We start from the raw sequence: 16,811 nt of genomic DNA, 5'->3' as shown, positions 1-16,811 counted from the left end.
TTATACATACTAAGATGTAGCTGTGCTGGCTTTGTCTGTATGGCGGAGTTCCTACTTTACCATTCTGTATAATTCATGATAATATTGTTATGTATTAATGGAGGAATTCTCTAAGTAAAACTGCCCAGTAAAATAAGATCAAAACTTGTATTTTATAGCCTTTCCTGGTTCTCATTTCCTATTCTACTAATTCAGCACCACAAGTAGCGGACAGCACCACAGCCTCCAATATAGGGCGAGCTAAGGGGTGGAGTGTGCAGTGTGTAGCTTGTAAGGGATTGTCTACATTGATACATTGTAATATATCCCAGAAGGGGCTTTCAGGATCTGGATATGAATAAGATGATTCCATGGACTGGTGAGATATGGTAACACAAGGATACTGTATAGAGTTGTAGAGCTTTTTAAAATGAAAGGATAAAAAAAAAATTATTGGGTGATTCTGTCTTACAAAAAGACTCTCAGCATGTACAGACACATCTTTATTGCATATCAAATCATCAATAGGCCACTAGTACCATAAGGGCGGCACTATTCCCAGCAAGTGCATCCAGTCCCATTTCATAAACCTGCCTAACACCCAGTGCTGAATTGTCCTAGCAGAGTACAGAGGACCCTCCAGTGGGCTCTAACACAATAATGACCCAGCAGAACACACCCACATCTGAAGGGCATTATGAGCGATTTCCTAGTGACCCTTTGAATCATTTTATCTGGTGGGCTCTAGCACTACAAACACCTCGCCCAGCAGCGACGTTTACAACAGCCTATAGTGATCTTGCTCATGCAATGTACTTTTTCTACCTGCTATAGGCACGATCTACTCCATACTGTGGGCAACAACCCTACCAAGGTCAAAAACCCATCGCCATGACTGGGGAGTCTCAATTGACAAATGTATAAAGGCAGCACAGAGGGGGTATAAGAGCTAATGGGGGCCTGTTCTGTGTGGGGTCGGCAACCTCCCTACTGGACATCTGTAGACACAAAAAAGTATAGAACCGCACTCCAGTACAAGTTATGCTTCAAAAATGTTCATTTATTAGTGCAATGTTTTGGGTATTTCACCCGTTATCAGATTGCAAAATTCATTAATGGGGTTGAGCCGATTTCAGGATCGTTTTTAAAATCCGATCATTTTCCATTCGAACCCGATCCCAAACCCAATTCTGATCCTAATGCAAGTCAATGAGATTTTATAATTGAAGATCGGATTTTAAAAACGGTCCTATTCACTACACAGCATGGAGTCCAAAAATTGAACGTTGTAATTTTTAGACTCCACGCTGTGTAGTGATTAAAAAATCCCCCGGCTACTTAAGTCCCCCCTGCTGTCCACTTACCTGCACAGAAGTGCTGCCCCTGCCGATCCACGTTTCTCTCGCTCCTCTTCTTTCTACTTCGTATGTCTGCAGAGCACTGTATGTGCCCCCACCTCCCAGGCTAGTGTTACCGATGCTGGGAGTAGGTGGGGCTTGTTGTGGCTTAGGAGAGTGTGGGCGGGTACAGGGCAGGGAGATGTGAGTGCATCACTCATGTCTCCCCTCCCAGTACCCACCCACACTCTCCAAAGCCACAAGCCTCACCTTCTTCCTAGGTCTGTAACTCTAACCTGGGAGCTAGGGGCACGCACGGATTGAAAAGAATGGGGAGCGGCAGCGGATCTGTGCAGGTAAGTGGACTATTGTGTTTCCTCTCTGCTGTGCCATATTCTCGATTCTGCTACATCTGTATTACTGTACATTGACTTGTCTATCTACTCTTCTGCTTCTTCCCTGCTTTACCGTATACTCAGCTCTGCCAAATCTGAGATCTCAGATGTAGCAGAGCTGATGAGTATACAGTAAAGCAGGGTAGAAGAAGAGTAGATAGACAAGTCAGTGTACAGTAATGCAGATGTAGCAGAGTCCAGTATACAGCACCGCAGAGAGGAAACAATAGTAAATACTATATATATTTTGTTTCCTCCCTGCTATGCCGTAGGAATGAATGGCCGCAGCCAGCGCACAGGGGGGTAAGTGGCCGGACACCGGCACAGGCTGTGTGCCAGCTGCATCCATTCATTCCTATGGGAGCATGTTATTCGAAACGGCAGTTTCAAATAGTACTCGCTCATCTCTAGTAGCTAACATTGTTAGCTTTTCCTACAATGGTTGGCCAGTAGCAAAGCATTGTGGGAAATAACCTTTGACCTCGATCCCGCCTAAAAAGATCGGGATCGGAATTTCGATTGCGATTGTGAAATTTACTCAATCAAGGGGCCACACGGTGGCTCAGTGTTTAGCACTGCAGCCTTGCAGCACTGGAGTCCTGGTGTTCAAATCCCGCCAAGGGCATAAAACCATCTGCAAGGAGTTTGTATGTTCTCCCCGTGTTTGCATGGATTTCCATCCCATATTCCAAAGACATACTGATAGGGAAAAATGTACATTGTGAGCTCTATGTGGGGCTCACAATCTACATTTAAAAAAAAAATTTTACTCGATCAACGACCGGAATCCGATCTTTTCTGATCCCAATCACTTAACCCTATTCGTTAAACAAGATATTTACAAACCTAAGTTAAGATGCATCTGTAGATGGCCAATGTAGACCAACCATCCGGATACTGAGATTGGTGTTAGAAAGACTAGTCAGACGTAGGTGATACATTACCTACAACACAGATTTACGTGGAGGTACAGCTATAACTATGTGGGCTCCAGGGGATTTTTTGGGCTTGGGTCTCACTTTATATCCTGATTCAATGTCCTGAACTCCTTCCTGCCTCAGCCCCTTTTTCATAGAATGACATAGGGGCTTAGTTTTTGCAGAACAAATTGTATTTCTTAGTGGTAGAATTTAATATTCTGTACAATGTATTGGAACGGTGGAAATGAATCAGAATGGGGTTCAATAAGAAAAAAAATCTGTATTTGAACTATTTTCCTACTTCCTTCCATTTTACAACATTTATTGTGCAACCCCTTAAAAAAAAAACAGAAAACTTTGAAAAATAAATTCTAGGAGTCACTATTTCTGAAACCCATAACTTTTATATTTCCATATACGTGGCTGCATAAGGTGTTTTTTTTTTTACTGAGTTTATCTACTGTTGGTGTTTTATAAGGGATTTTCCTAATTCTTCAATACAAACTCATCTTTTATGCAGATTATTTCTGTTCCAATTGGGGTTAATGTCTCTCCATAAAACAAATGCATTGCATGCCAAAACATCCAGAATGTTGTCAAATATTATCATTGACCAACGATTAGTTTTGCGTTTGCATGTGTATGTGTTACGGTTCTCTGTGTATATATAAAATAATAATAAACACAACCAGAACCGCTAAGCCGCAGAGCACTGCGGCGAGGTCCACAGGCCCAGATGGGCAGCCGTATGTCTTAATTATGCACCACCAGTTGAACTGCACTGGCAGTGATGTTGTGCAAGACAAATGTGAACAGGCGGAAACAGCGTCTCCTCAGTTAAACGACACTGGGAGAGCGTGCTAAAGTATAGTAGTTCAGCAAGTGAAGCTTTGACAGGAGCCCCTGCTATACAGCAGGAGAGCCAGGACTTAGCCTGCTTCACTATGCTGCAAACACACAAGGCTGCCAGGAGTTAGCTTCACTCCTGGTCAGTCACAACAGACTCCTAAACTTCAAGGAGATACAAAGCATTTGAGTTAGGAATGGGTAAATTGGTTTTAAAGGGCAGCTCCAAGAACTTCTAGCTGGATCCCTAACCCTAGCCCTAACCTCCTATCTCAACGAATGTTAAGCAAAGTGTGAGCACCGGGCGGGCGTCGGCTCACACTTTTTAAAGGCTAATCCCCGCCCAACAGGGGCGGTGGCATGACATCACCGACCATGCTCAGTAAGGCCAAACTGGGACTTAGCCTCAGAGCGGACCCAAAATGCCTGAGCATGCTCAGTGGGGAGAAAACGGCACTTAGCCTCTGAGCGGCTCCAAAATGCCTAGGCATGCTCTGTGGACTTAGACTCCAGACATCCTATTACACAACGCCGAGGGCGAGGTTCGGATTGGCCCGCAGGTGGCGCTGCGCGCCGTGATGGAACCCTGCGAGACCCGATCCTAACAGTATGCTGATATTGCTTGATCTAGTGTCACCAGTTATTCATCGACCAATATTATATAACTTTGGTAGAATCTCTACCCATTTATTCCGAACAGTTCCAAACAATTAGTGACCTGTTGAACAGTATAAAATGCTATCGGGTCATATTGATCTGAACACTACTAGTGTAACAATCAGTGTGTAGCAAAAAGTAACCAAAAAAAACCAACACTCATAGTAAGAACCCCCCAAAGGAGGAAAAATCAATTAACCACAAGTTTCAGATCTACATAATAAATAATCTGCAGGGTCTCACATTTCATTTTGGGTCAAATGGACCCGAACAGAACAGCAGGATTAATAACTGATACATATATATTATGGAACAATCTACAGAATATCACAGGGCTTGTATGGACTCTTTGATCTCCAGTAGATGATTTATCAATGACCAGGAGACAACAAGAGCCATCGCATAGTAAAATCTCTCATAGTTCCCCAATAGAAAGCTGTAGGATGTATAATATGAAGGGTCAGGTCTGTACCCGCAACAGTAGATTTGGGTGCAGTAGAATAAGATAACTAGGGTTGAGCGATCGGGATCGGAAAGATCGGATTCCGATCGGCGAGCGAGTAAATTTCACGATCAGGATCGGATGGAAAATGATCGGAAATTGGATTTTAAAATCAATCCTGAAGTCTAAAGATCGGCTCAACCCCAAAGATAACGATTAGGGTTGAGGGAAATAAGTTCCGATCTCAATCTCACCCAAAAAGATCAAGATCGGAATTCCGATCGCGATCGTGAAATTTACTCGATCGTCGATCAGAATCTGGACATTTCCGATCCCAATCTTTTTGGACGGGATTAAGATCGGAGCTTATTTCCCGCAATACTTGGCTACTGGCCAATCATTGTGGGAAAAGCTTAGCATCCATAGGAATGAATGGAAGCTTAACCCCCTGCGTGCCGGCTGCGTCCATTCATTCCTATGGATTTACCGCAGCCTGCCACTCTTCTGCTTCGTCCCTGTTTTACTGTATACTCAGCTGAAAATATGGTAAAACAGGGACAAAGCAGAAAAGTGAGGCTGCGGTAAAGCACTGCGTGCTGCGTTGCTGTAAGGACGACGAGGCAAGTTAGCAAGCAGATAGATACTACTGTACATTGACTTGTCTATCTATCTACTAGACAAGTCAATGTACAGTAGTATTACCTACTCACAACCTTCGCTCAACTTACCTGCACAGAAGTGCTGCTGCTGCCACTGCCCTCTGCTGTTCCAGTCCTCACTCCTTCACATGCCTTCAGAGAGCCCTGTGCCCTGCCTCCCTAGACTAGTATTATAGAGATGCTGGGAGAAGGTGGGGCTTGTGGCTTAGGTAAGTGTGGGTGGGTACTGGGAGGGGAGATAAGCTCTGCCTACTCCCATCATCTTTAACACAAGCCTAGGGAGGTGGCGGCGCTCTGAAGGCCTGTGAAGGAGAGACCAAGACCTGACCTGACCAAAAAGAACTGGGAGCGGCAGCGGATCTGTGCAGGTAAGCGGACACCAGGGAGGATTTTTTTAAATCACTACACAGCATGGAGTCCAAAAATTGAAACAAATTTTTGGACTACATGCTGTGTAGTGAATAGGATCGTTTTTAAAATCCGATCTTCAATTATTAAAAAAATCCCATTGACTTGCATTGGGATCGGAATTGGGATCGGGTTCAATGGAAAATGATCGGAAATCAGATTTTAAAATCGATCCTGAAATCTAAAGATGGTTCAACCCTAAAGATAACAATAGAATAGAACTGTAAGGATTGGGAGATCATGTAATACAGATGGAGCAGAATTAACCTGAACTGCTTCAATTGGCTGAACTGATGTGCTGTGATATCACACAGAAGACAACAAAAACCAATGAAAAGTCATTGAAAAATGTATTCAATACATACTTCTGCTACTGGCAGCCACCAATAGGGGGAGCTAATATAATACACCTAATACAAATAGTGACAGCAATATAAATCTGTAGCAGATACATTCCCCCTAGTGGTGGCTCCAAATAACCTCTATGGTGGTGTCTCACCCAGTAAAGGAGTGTTAGGCACCCTACAACAATGGGATCCATAGGACTTGGGTGCCGGCCTCTATAGCCTCTGCCTTAGAAACCCCATATACCTATTGTGTGTGGGTCCTTACCTAGTGTTACATGATTTCTGCTACTACTACATGGGAGTCTTGAGGGTTCAAAGTTCATCCTTTTCTCGGATATTACAGTCCGTTATAAGTTCATTTTTGGCAATCCATATAAGTCCTAAGGAGAACCTCCCTGTACATGGGCATGGTAATAGATGGCTTCCTGGCTCTGTGGTGTTCTGTTCTGTTGCAGCTTGTATACTAGGAGGATCTGTGCACTGTACAGTGGCCATCGGGTGCTGATGTACAGGCCGTAGATGTTAGAACTGTCTACGTGTTTTGTGCCACAGCTTTCTCAGCCAGCTCAGCCATCTGTTAGCATTGGGACTAATTTGCATTGGACATGGTCACTATTCTGTCTGTTTGGTGGGGTGTATGTGGAAGAGGAGAGACCATTGTCCCTCACATATTGCCTTATCTTCAGATCCTAAAATGCGTCTCCTGATCTCATCTACTGTGCCTTTACTTAGGCTTCTTGTACCTCCTCCTAGTAATATTTTGGCTTAGCCTACAAGAAAGTCTGTCCGTAAGAAGGGTGTAGTGTGGTAGGGAAGGAATGGAAGGGGCAGTCACTGTTGGTACATCACAGCACGCACCTCCTTGTATTGCTCTTCCTCCCTCTATCACCAGTCACCGCCCTCTTGGGTCTAAGTGTTTGCAGTCTACCTTTTGTCATCATTTCCTTCCACCCTGCTTACAGATCACTAGACCTGATCCCATTGAGATCCGCTGGTTAGAAGATTACAAAATATTTCTCTTCTTGATATTGAGGGTGAGTGCTGCCATTTTCCTTCCTCTATTGACTCCTTCTGGTCTTTTGTCTCTACATATCTATTTCGAGACAACTTTGATTTTCCTACAGCTGTTATCTGGGACATCAGAGTGTCCACCATAGGGGCAATTTCCAGTCCTCCACAACTAGAAGTCCATCACCAGAGATAGTATGCTACCTGTCCAGTCATCCCTCCCTCCATATGCTATGTTACCAGTCTCAGCTGTGATATTTGGGTTAGACTAGACTGTGTATTCTCACCTGTCATTTCTTCCTTGCTCTGAACCCTCCTCTTCTAGTAGATGTGACCATCTGTGATGTGGTGAAGGTCCAGACAAGTGCAGTATGTCAGTCTCCTTCTCTATGTATTCCCGGTCACATTGTTATACCATATTCTCAGTGCTGTGTCACATACAGTTCGGTGTTTGATCTCTCTCGGATGTTTGCAGAAGGAACCTGTCCTCACCAGCTGCTAGTGTAAGGTGTCTCACTCGTCCTGAAAACTTAATTCCTTTATTAGATTATCCAAAATGCAGAACCTCATATAAATACAAGTAATAATTACCAAGACCCAAGTTTTTCAAAGGAAAAGCAAAGACAGAGTGAGGAGAGAGCCACAAAATCATCACAAGCAAAGATAAAACTATAAGTAAGACCTTAACAGGAGGACGACCAGAAACATCCAATGGGTCCCCTAATAGACACGTTCCCATAGATAGTGAGATTATAATCCCAACAATGCCAGATGTCATCGTTGCAATGAGGGCAAGACCAGACCATATGGATCTAGTCTGCGCCTTCTCCCAAACATATTGGACATTGATAGAGACAAGACTTTGTATTTGAGTACCGACCTTTAGGGGAATAGTTTACTCAATAATTTATTTGGTCCATTAATCAAATTAAAAGTATATTCCTGGACTCTAAGTCTACATGTAATCCTCCCCCACCATGTAACATCTGTAAAATAGCAGAACTACTATAAATAAATCCCTTCCTCAACTGGATCTTAGGGAACTGTAATATGAATAACACTGTATTACATTGACCCAGGCTATACATTGTACTGTCTGCCATAGCTCATCCTCACCATCCTCAGCCCCCTGGTCACTACTTCCTCACTGGCCTTGCACTACTGCCCATCCTCTACTCTGTTATTGAAGTTGCTCATAACTTATGGAGATGGCACCAAGAACAGGGGAGTGGGATTTTCCACCTCTTATAAAACAATCTGTTATACAGTTGGAAGCATGGACCCAAACCCAAAAGCTGAGGCATATGTCATGGTTATAGCAACTCTTCTATCTCTGCATATAAGGAAGTTGGTCCATGACAGGGGTGTGTTGCGGTAGAGGAGGAGTAAAAGGGGCTGTCACAATGGCAACATCACAGTGGGCTCCTCCTCTAGTTGCCGCACCTTCCACCCTTCTATGTGTCTAGTCACCGCCCTCTATATCACCAGTCACCGCCCTCTTGGGTCTAAGTGTTTGCAGTCTCCCTTTTTGCATCATTTCCTTCCACCCTGCTTACAGCTCACTAGACCTGATCCCATTGAGATCCACTGGTTAGAAGATCACAAAATATTTCTCTTCTTGATATTGAGGGTGAGTGCTGACATGTTCCTTCCTCTATTGACTCCTTCTGCTCATTTGTCTCTACATTTCTATTTCTAGACAACTTTGATTTTCCTACAGCTGTTATCTGGGACATCAGAGTGTCCACCATAGGGGCAATTTCTAGTTCTCCACAACTGGAGGTCCATCACCAGAGATAGTATGCTACCTGTCCAGTCATCCCTCCCTCCATATGCTATGTTACTAGTCTTGGTTGTGATATGTGGGTTAGACTAGACTGTGTATTCTCACCTGTCATTTCTTCCTTGATCTGAACCCTCCTCTTCTAGTAGATCTGACCATCTGTGATGTGGTGAAGATCCAGACAAGTGCAGTATGTCAGTCTCCTTCTCTATGTATTCCTGGTCACATTGTTATACCATATTCTCAGTGCTGTGTCACATACAGTTCGGTGTTTGATCTCTCTCGGATGTTTGCAGAAGGAACCTGTCCTCACCAGCTGCTAGTGTAAGGTGTCTCACTCGTCCTGGCAACTTAATTTCTTTATTAGATGATCCAAAATGCAGAACCTCATATAAATACAAGTAATAATTACCAAAACCCAAGTTTTTCACACCCTCCCATAGGAAAAGTATATAAGGAGAGAGGGGAAAAACCTGGACTACCTAGACATTGCACGGACTACTCAAGAGGCCATAACAGACAGCCTTAGGTTCCAAATTACAAATCACCTTTCAAGATTATTTATTATATTGATAATATTCTCTCTCTTATCTTGTTTCATATATTATATGAGGGACACTTAGATTTTAATACCAACAATGCCAGATATCAGCCATCTAGGGCAACACAAGACCATATGGATCCAGTCTGCGCCTTCTCCCAAACACATATTTATTAGATTATCCAAAATGCAGAACCACATATAAATACAAGTAATAATAACATACATTCAAGTTTTTCAAACCCTCCCATAGGAAGAGGAAAGAAGGAGAGAGGGGAAAAAACTGGACCACCTAGACATTGAACCGACTACTGAAGAGGCCATAACAGACAGCCTTGAGTTCCAAATTACAAATCACCTTTTAAGATTATTTATCATAATGATAATATTCTTTCTCTCTTATCTTTTCCATATATTATATGAGGGAAACTTAGCAGAGAGCCACAAAAAAATCATCACAAGCTTACAAGCAACAAAGATAAAACTATAAGTAAGACATTAACAGGAGGACGCCCAGAAATATCCAATAGGTCCCCTAATATACAAGTTCCCATAGATAGTGAGATTATAATCCCAACAATGCCAGATGTCAACTTTGCAACAAGGGCAAGACCAGACCATATGGATCCAGTCTGCGCCTTCTCCCAAACATATTGGACATTGATAGAGACAAGACTTTGTATTTAAGCACAGAACTTTAGGAAAATAATCTACTTGATAAATTGTTTGGTCCACTAATCAAATTAAAAGTATATTCCTGGATTTTAAGTCAGCATGTAATCCTCTTCCACCATGTAACATCTGTAAAATATCTGAACTACTAGAAATAAATCCCTTCATCTACTGGATCTTAGGGAACTATAATAAGGATTACTTCATATTGTACTGTCTGCCATAGCTCATCTTCACCATCCTCAGCTGACTGGTCACTACTTCCTCACTGGCCTGACACTAATATCCAACCATGGACTGGTAGAACGTCGTCTTCTCTGTTGCTGAAGCTGCTCATAATTTATGGAGATGGTACCAAGAACAGGGGAGTGATTTTTTCCATCCATTACAATACAATTTCTTATATAGTTGGGAGCATGGACCCAACCCCAAAAGCTGAGACATATGTCATGGTTATAGCAACTCTTCTATCTCTGCATATAAGGAAGTCGGTCCATGACAGGGGTGTGGTGCTGTAGAGGAGGAATAAAAGGGGCTGTCACAATGGCAATATCACAGTGGGCTCCTCCTATTGTTGCCGCACCTTCCACCCTTCTATGTGTCTAGTCACCGCCCTCTATATCACCAGTCACCGCCCTCTTGGGTCTAAGTGTTTGCAGTCTCCCTTTTTGCATCATTTCCTTCCACCCTGCTTACAGATCACTAGACCTGATCCCATTGAGATCCGCTGGTTAGAAGATCACAAAATATTTCTCTTCTTGATATTGAGGGTGAGTGCTGCCATGTTCCTTCCTCTATTGACTCCTTCTGCTCTTTTGTCTCTACATTTCTATTTTGAGGCAATTTAGATTTTCCTACAGCTGTTATCTGGGACATCAGAGTGTCCACCATAGGAGTAATTTCTAGTTCTCCACACTGGAGGTCCATCACCAGAGATAGTATGCTACCTGTCCAGTCATCCCTCCCTCCATATGCTATGTTACTAGTCTTGGTTGTGATATTTGGGTTAGACTAGACTGTGTATTCTCACCTGCCATTTCTACCTTGCTCTGAACCCTGCTCTTCTAGTAGATGTGACCATCTGTGATGTGGTGAAGGTCCAGACAAGTGCAGTATGTCAGTCTCCTTCTCTATGTATTCCTGGTCACATTGTTATACCATATTCTCAGTGCTGTGTCACATACAGTTCGGTGTTTGATCTCTCTTGGATGTTTGCAGAAGGAACCTCTCTGCAGCAGCTGCTAGTGTAAGGTGTCTCACTCGTCCTGGCAACTTAACTTCTTTATTAGATTATCCAAAATGCAGAACCTCATATAAGTACAAGTAAAACTATAAGTAAGACCTTAACAGGAGGACGCCCAGAAACATCCAATAGGTCCCCTAATATACACGTTCCCACAGATAGTGAGATTATAATCCCAACAATGCCAGATGTCAGCTTTGCAACAAGGGCAAGACCAGACCATATGGATCCAGTCTGCGCCTTCTCCCAAACATATTGGACATTGATAGAGACAAGACTTTATTTGAGTACCGAACTTTAGGAGAATAATCTGCTCGATAAGTTATTTGGTCCATTAATCTAATTAAAAGTGTATTCCTGGACTCTAAGTCTACATGTAATCCTCCCCCACCATGTAACATCTGTAAAATATCAGAACTACTAGAAATAAATCCCTTCCTCAACTGGATCTTAGGGAATTGTATTACAATGACCCAGACTATACACTGTACTGTCTGCCATAGCTCATCCTCATGGGGCACCCTTGATTTCTCTACAGGGTATATGGAGTATATAATGTAGAGACATGTAATGGATTATTCTGTATGACCCTGAGTTACATCCTGTATTGTACTGAAAGCCCATATGGGTCAACGCTTAGAAGAATTATTATCTCTATTTACTCTATGGTGGAAGATATATCTAGTGTCAGATATAGCAAAGCTTCAGCTATAAGAAATGTTCTCACTATAATGAAATCAATTTGGAATTTATAGGAAAACGTCTGAACCTTAAAGCAAGAGATGGGGCAACTACTTCTCATACTGCTGTCATCCATGAGTGAGTTATATATGTTATATATCTGTATACTACTACTATATATCTGAATGTATACACATACACAAATAAATTATCACACTCTAGCAGCTCTCTCTCCCTCTTTCAGAGCAGGAAATCTCAGCATGATCTATAGCACAAGTTCCCACTGCTTTTAACCAATGCCTTGCTTCTCTGATAAAGTGGAACCAACAAATTCATGTCAAATAGAGGAACTTAATCACATTCTAACAATCTATAGCAATGTCACATAGATCAATACTACTGCTATAGTGACAACATAAATTAAGGTCCCTTAAAGGGGTTGTCCAGCCCCAATTTGAATTTTTATACTGATGATCTATCCACAGGAAAGGTCAACAATGTGTGATCTGTCAGGGTCTGACACCTAGATCCCACACAGATCAGCTGTTCTGGAAGCCTTCGTTTCCCAGAAATTTGTGTATTCACCAGTCCATCCACTAGAAGCTTCTGGTAGCTGAAGGCTGCAAGAACAGCTGATCTGTGTGGGGTCTGTGTGTCAGACCCTGACAGATGACATACTGATCTGTGCACAGGTCATCAGTCTGAAAATTTGATTTGGAGCCAGACGACCCCTTGAAGACTTGTGCAATTCTGGGTCCAGCTGGGTGATGGTCACTCAATGTTTTCTTGATGTGATATAAAATTGTCATTAGACCCATCTTATAGCTTTCATCTGGTTGGACTGCTGACCCCATTATATCCTATGTCTCAAGTTATTTTTTACACCCCCTCCCGTTGTAGATCTTCTATGGATTTCATGGCGTCTATACTGAGAATGTGTTTCTTATTTTGCAGGCGTGCTCCTCAGGATGGTAACCGCAGAATGTGTTCCAAGGGGTAAGGATTTAACCCCACAAGTCATATTCTTGTATTTCACTTATGTTCTGTGTGATATTCTACATTATACTATGACATTTGCTATATATGTGATTCTACTTAGTCCCTACAGAGTCTAGACTCCTCCGGTGAGCAGACTGTGTCAAGGGTTAAAGTGACTGCTACTAACAACATTCTTGTTTTCCTAAAAACTTTTTTAAAGGGGTTATCCAGGATTCAAAAACATGGCTGCTTTCTTTCCAAAAGATCTCCACGTACTCTGCTCAAGCAGTGACATCATTGGAATGAGCTGTGACTTGGTCTTGGGACAGATGTGATGTCACTTCCTGAAAGGAGGAAGTGGAGATCTTTCTAAAAGAAAGTAGCCAAGATTTTTAATTTTGAAAAACCTCTTTAAGGCCCCTCGAGACCACCTACAGCTATAAAGCACTGCGGGAAAAACGGCGATTTGAACAGAAAGTTTGCCGAATTTTTTCTCCATGGACTTTGTGTTACAATTGTATCTACGGGGAAGCCACTGGCGTTTCTGTAGATATAATTGATATGCTGCGATTTCCAAAACCACGCCAGTTTATGCCACAAAGTTGGCATGGGATTTGCAAGAATCCCATAAACTTTTCAGTTACTGTAAAAAGCCATGATTTTTCCTGCAGCGTTTGTGCAAATCATGGCGTTTCTGGGCCATTTGTGCCACGGGCAAATCTTGGCGTTTCCCGGACATTGGGCCCCGGCCTAAAAAGAGCCTTTTATATCCTTTGGCATCGGCAGTATTACATACTCTTCCATAGCCTTGTACTGTTAGGCTCAGTTCACACGGGGTATTTTGGTAGGATTTTGAGGCGGAATCTGCCTCAAAATCCTGACTAAAAAAATTTCTTCCATTGAAATCAATGGGAGCCGGTCAGTTCTTTTTTCCAGGAGCGGTTTGTTACGGGTCCTGTAAAAGCAACATGCTCATTCTTCAGGCGGATGCCGAGGCCGTTTCAGCTGCAGACATCCGCCTGAAGACACTCACTCTTGACTATCTCATTTATTTGAGCCTAATCTGGAGCAAAGTGCCGCGACTGGATGCCGGTGCACTGCCCGTTTTTCAGGACCGGAATCTGAGGCGGCCTTCGCATCAAATTGCAGTCCAAAATACCCCATGTAAGTCCAGCCTTAGAGAGTAGAGATGAGCGAACACTGTTGGGATCAGCCGATCCGAACAGCACGCTCCCGTAGAAATGAATGGAAGCAGCTGTGACGCCGGCCGCCGGCAAAGTCAGTGTCACAGGTGCTTCCATTCATTTCTATGGGTGCGTGCTGTTCGGATCGGCTGATCCCAACAGTGTTCGTTCATCTCTATTAGAGAGCATTGTACCACCTATTGATGACAATGATCAGTAAGGCCTGTTCTTCTCACAGTGAAGGGATATCATTGCCGAAACTGAATATGAGCTGTGTAGCGGCATATAATACCGCCAGTCCCGGAGGACATGAAAGGTTCTCTTCACAAACAGAATATACAATTTGTAGTTGCTAACTGTCTGAGGACAGCGCTGAAATTTTTTCAAAAAGTAACGAAAACCGCACCAAAAGCCTCGACAGGTTACTAATAGAGATGAGCGAACACTAAAATGTTCGAGGTTCGAAATTCGATTCGAACAGCCGCTCACTGTTCGAGTGTTCGAATGGGTTTCGAACCCCATTATAGTCTATGGGGAACATAAACTCGTTAAGGGGGAAATCCAAATTCGTGTCTGGAGGGTCACCAAGTCCACTATGACACCCCAGGAAATGATACCAACACCCTGGAATGACACTGGGACAGCAGGGGAAGCATGTCTGGGGGCATAAAAGTCACTTTATTTCATGGAAATCCCTGTCAGTTTGCGATTTTCGCAAGCTAACTTTTCCCCATAGAAATGCATTGGCCAGTGCTGATTGGCCAGAGTACGGAACTCGACCAATCAGCGCTGGCTCTGCTGGAGGAGGCGGAGTCTAAGATCGCTCCACACCAGTCTCCATTCAGGTCCGACCTTAGACTCCGCCTCCTCCGGCAGAGCCAGCGCTGATTGGCCGAAGGCTGGCCAATGCATTCCTATGCGAATGCAGACTTAGCAGTGCTGAGTCAGTTTTGCTCAACTACACATCTGATGCACACTCGGCACTGCTACATCAGATGTAGCAATCTGATGTAGCAGAGCCGAGGGTGCACTAGAACCCCTGTGCAAACTCAGTTCACGCTAATAGAATGCATTGGCCAGCGCTGATTGGCCAATGCATTCTATTAGCCCGATGAAGTAGAGCTGAATGTGTGTGCTAAGCACACACATTCAGCACTGCTTCATCAAGCCAATACAATGCATTAGCCAGTGCTGATTGGCCAGAGTACGGAATTCGGCCAATCAGCGCTGGCCAATGCATTCTATTAGCCCGATGAAGTAGAGCTGAATGTGTGTGCTAAGCACACACATTCAGCACTGCTTCATCAAGCCAATACAATGCATTAGCCAGTGCTGATTGGCCAGAGTACGGAATTCGGCCAATCAGCGCTGGCTCTGCTGGAGGAGCCGGAGTCTAAGGTCGGACCTGAATGGAGACTGGTGTGGAGCGATCTTAGACTCCGCCTCCTCCAGCAGAGCCAGCGCTGATTGGCCGAATTCCGTACTCTGGCCAATCAGCACTGGCTAATGCATTGTATTGGCGTGATGAAGCAGTGCTGAATGTGTGTGCTTAGCACACACATTCAGCTCTACTTCATCGGGCTAATAGAATGCATTGGCCAGCGCTGATTGGCCGAATTCCGTACTCTGGCCAATCAGTGCTGGCCAATGCATTCTATTAGCTTGATGAAGCAGAGTGTGCACAAGGGTTCAAGCGCACCCTCGGCTCTGATGTAGCAGAGCCGAGGCTGCACAAGGGTTCAAGCGCACCCTCGGCTCTGATGTAGGAGAGCCGAGGGTGCACTTGAACCCTTGTGCAGCCTCGGCTCTGCTACATCAGAGCCGAGGGTGCGCTTGAACCCTTGTGCACACTCTGCTTCATCAAGCTAATAGAATGCATTGGCCAGCGCTGATTGGCCAATGTATTCTATTAGCCTGATGAAGTAGAGCTGAATGTGTGTGCTAAGCACACACATTCAGCTCTACTTCATCGGGCTAAAAGAATGCATTGGCCAGCGCTGATTGGCCAGAGTACGGAACTCGACCAATCAGCGCTGGCTCTGCTGGAGGAGGCGGAGTCTAAGATCGCTCCACACCAGTCTCCATTCAGGTCCGACCTTAGACTCCGCCTCCTCCAGCAGAGCCAGCGCTGATTGGCCGAATTCCGTACTCTGGCCAATCAGCACTGGCTAATGCATTGTATTGGCGTGATGAAGCAGTGCTGAATGTGTGTGCTTAGCACACACATTCAGCTCTACTTCATCGGGCTAATAGAATGCATTGGCCAATCAGCGCTGGCCAATGCATTCTATTAGCGTGAACTGAGTTTGCACAGGGGTTCTAGTGCACCCTCGGCTCTGCTACATCAGATTGCTACATCTGATGTAGCAGTGCCGAGTGTGCATCAGATGTGTAGTTGAGCAAAACTGACTCAGCACTGCTAAGTCTGCATTCGCATAGGAATGCATTGGCCAGCCTTCGGCCAATCAGCGCTGGCTCTGCCGGAGGAGGCGGAGTCTAAGGTCGGACCTGAATGGAGACTGGTGTGGAGCGATCTTAGACTCCGCCTCCTCCAGCAGAGCCAGCGCTGATTGGTCGAGTTCCGTACTCTGGCCAATCAGCGCTGGCCAATGCATTCTATTAGCCCGATGAAGTAGAGCTGAATGTGTGTGCTTAGCACACACATTCAGCTCTACTTCATCAGGCTAATAGAATACATTGGCCAATCAGCGCTGGCCAATGCATTCTATTA

The sequence above is a fragment of the Leptodactylus fuscus genome, chromosome 6 (genome assembly GCF_031893055.1).
Source record: "Leptodactylus fuscus isolate aLepFus1 chromosome 6, aLepFus1.hap2, whole genome shotgun sequence".
Taxonomy (NCBI): domain Eukaryota; kingdom Metazoa; phylum Chordata; class Amphibia; order Anura; family Leptodactylidae; genus Leptodactylus; species Leptodactylus fuscus.
The sequence above is the reverse complement of the archived record's forward strand: the minus strand, read 5'-3'. Positions refer to the sequence as shown.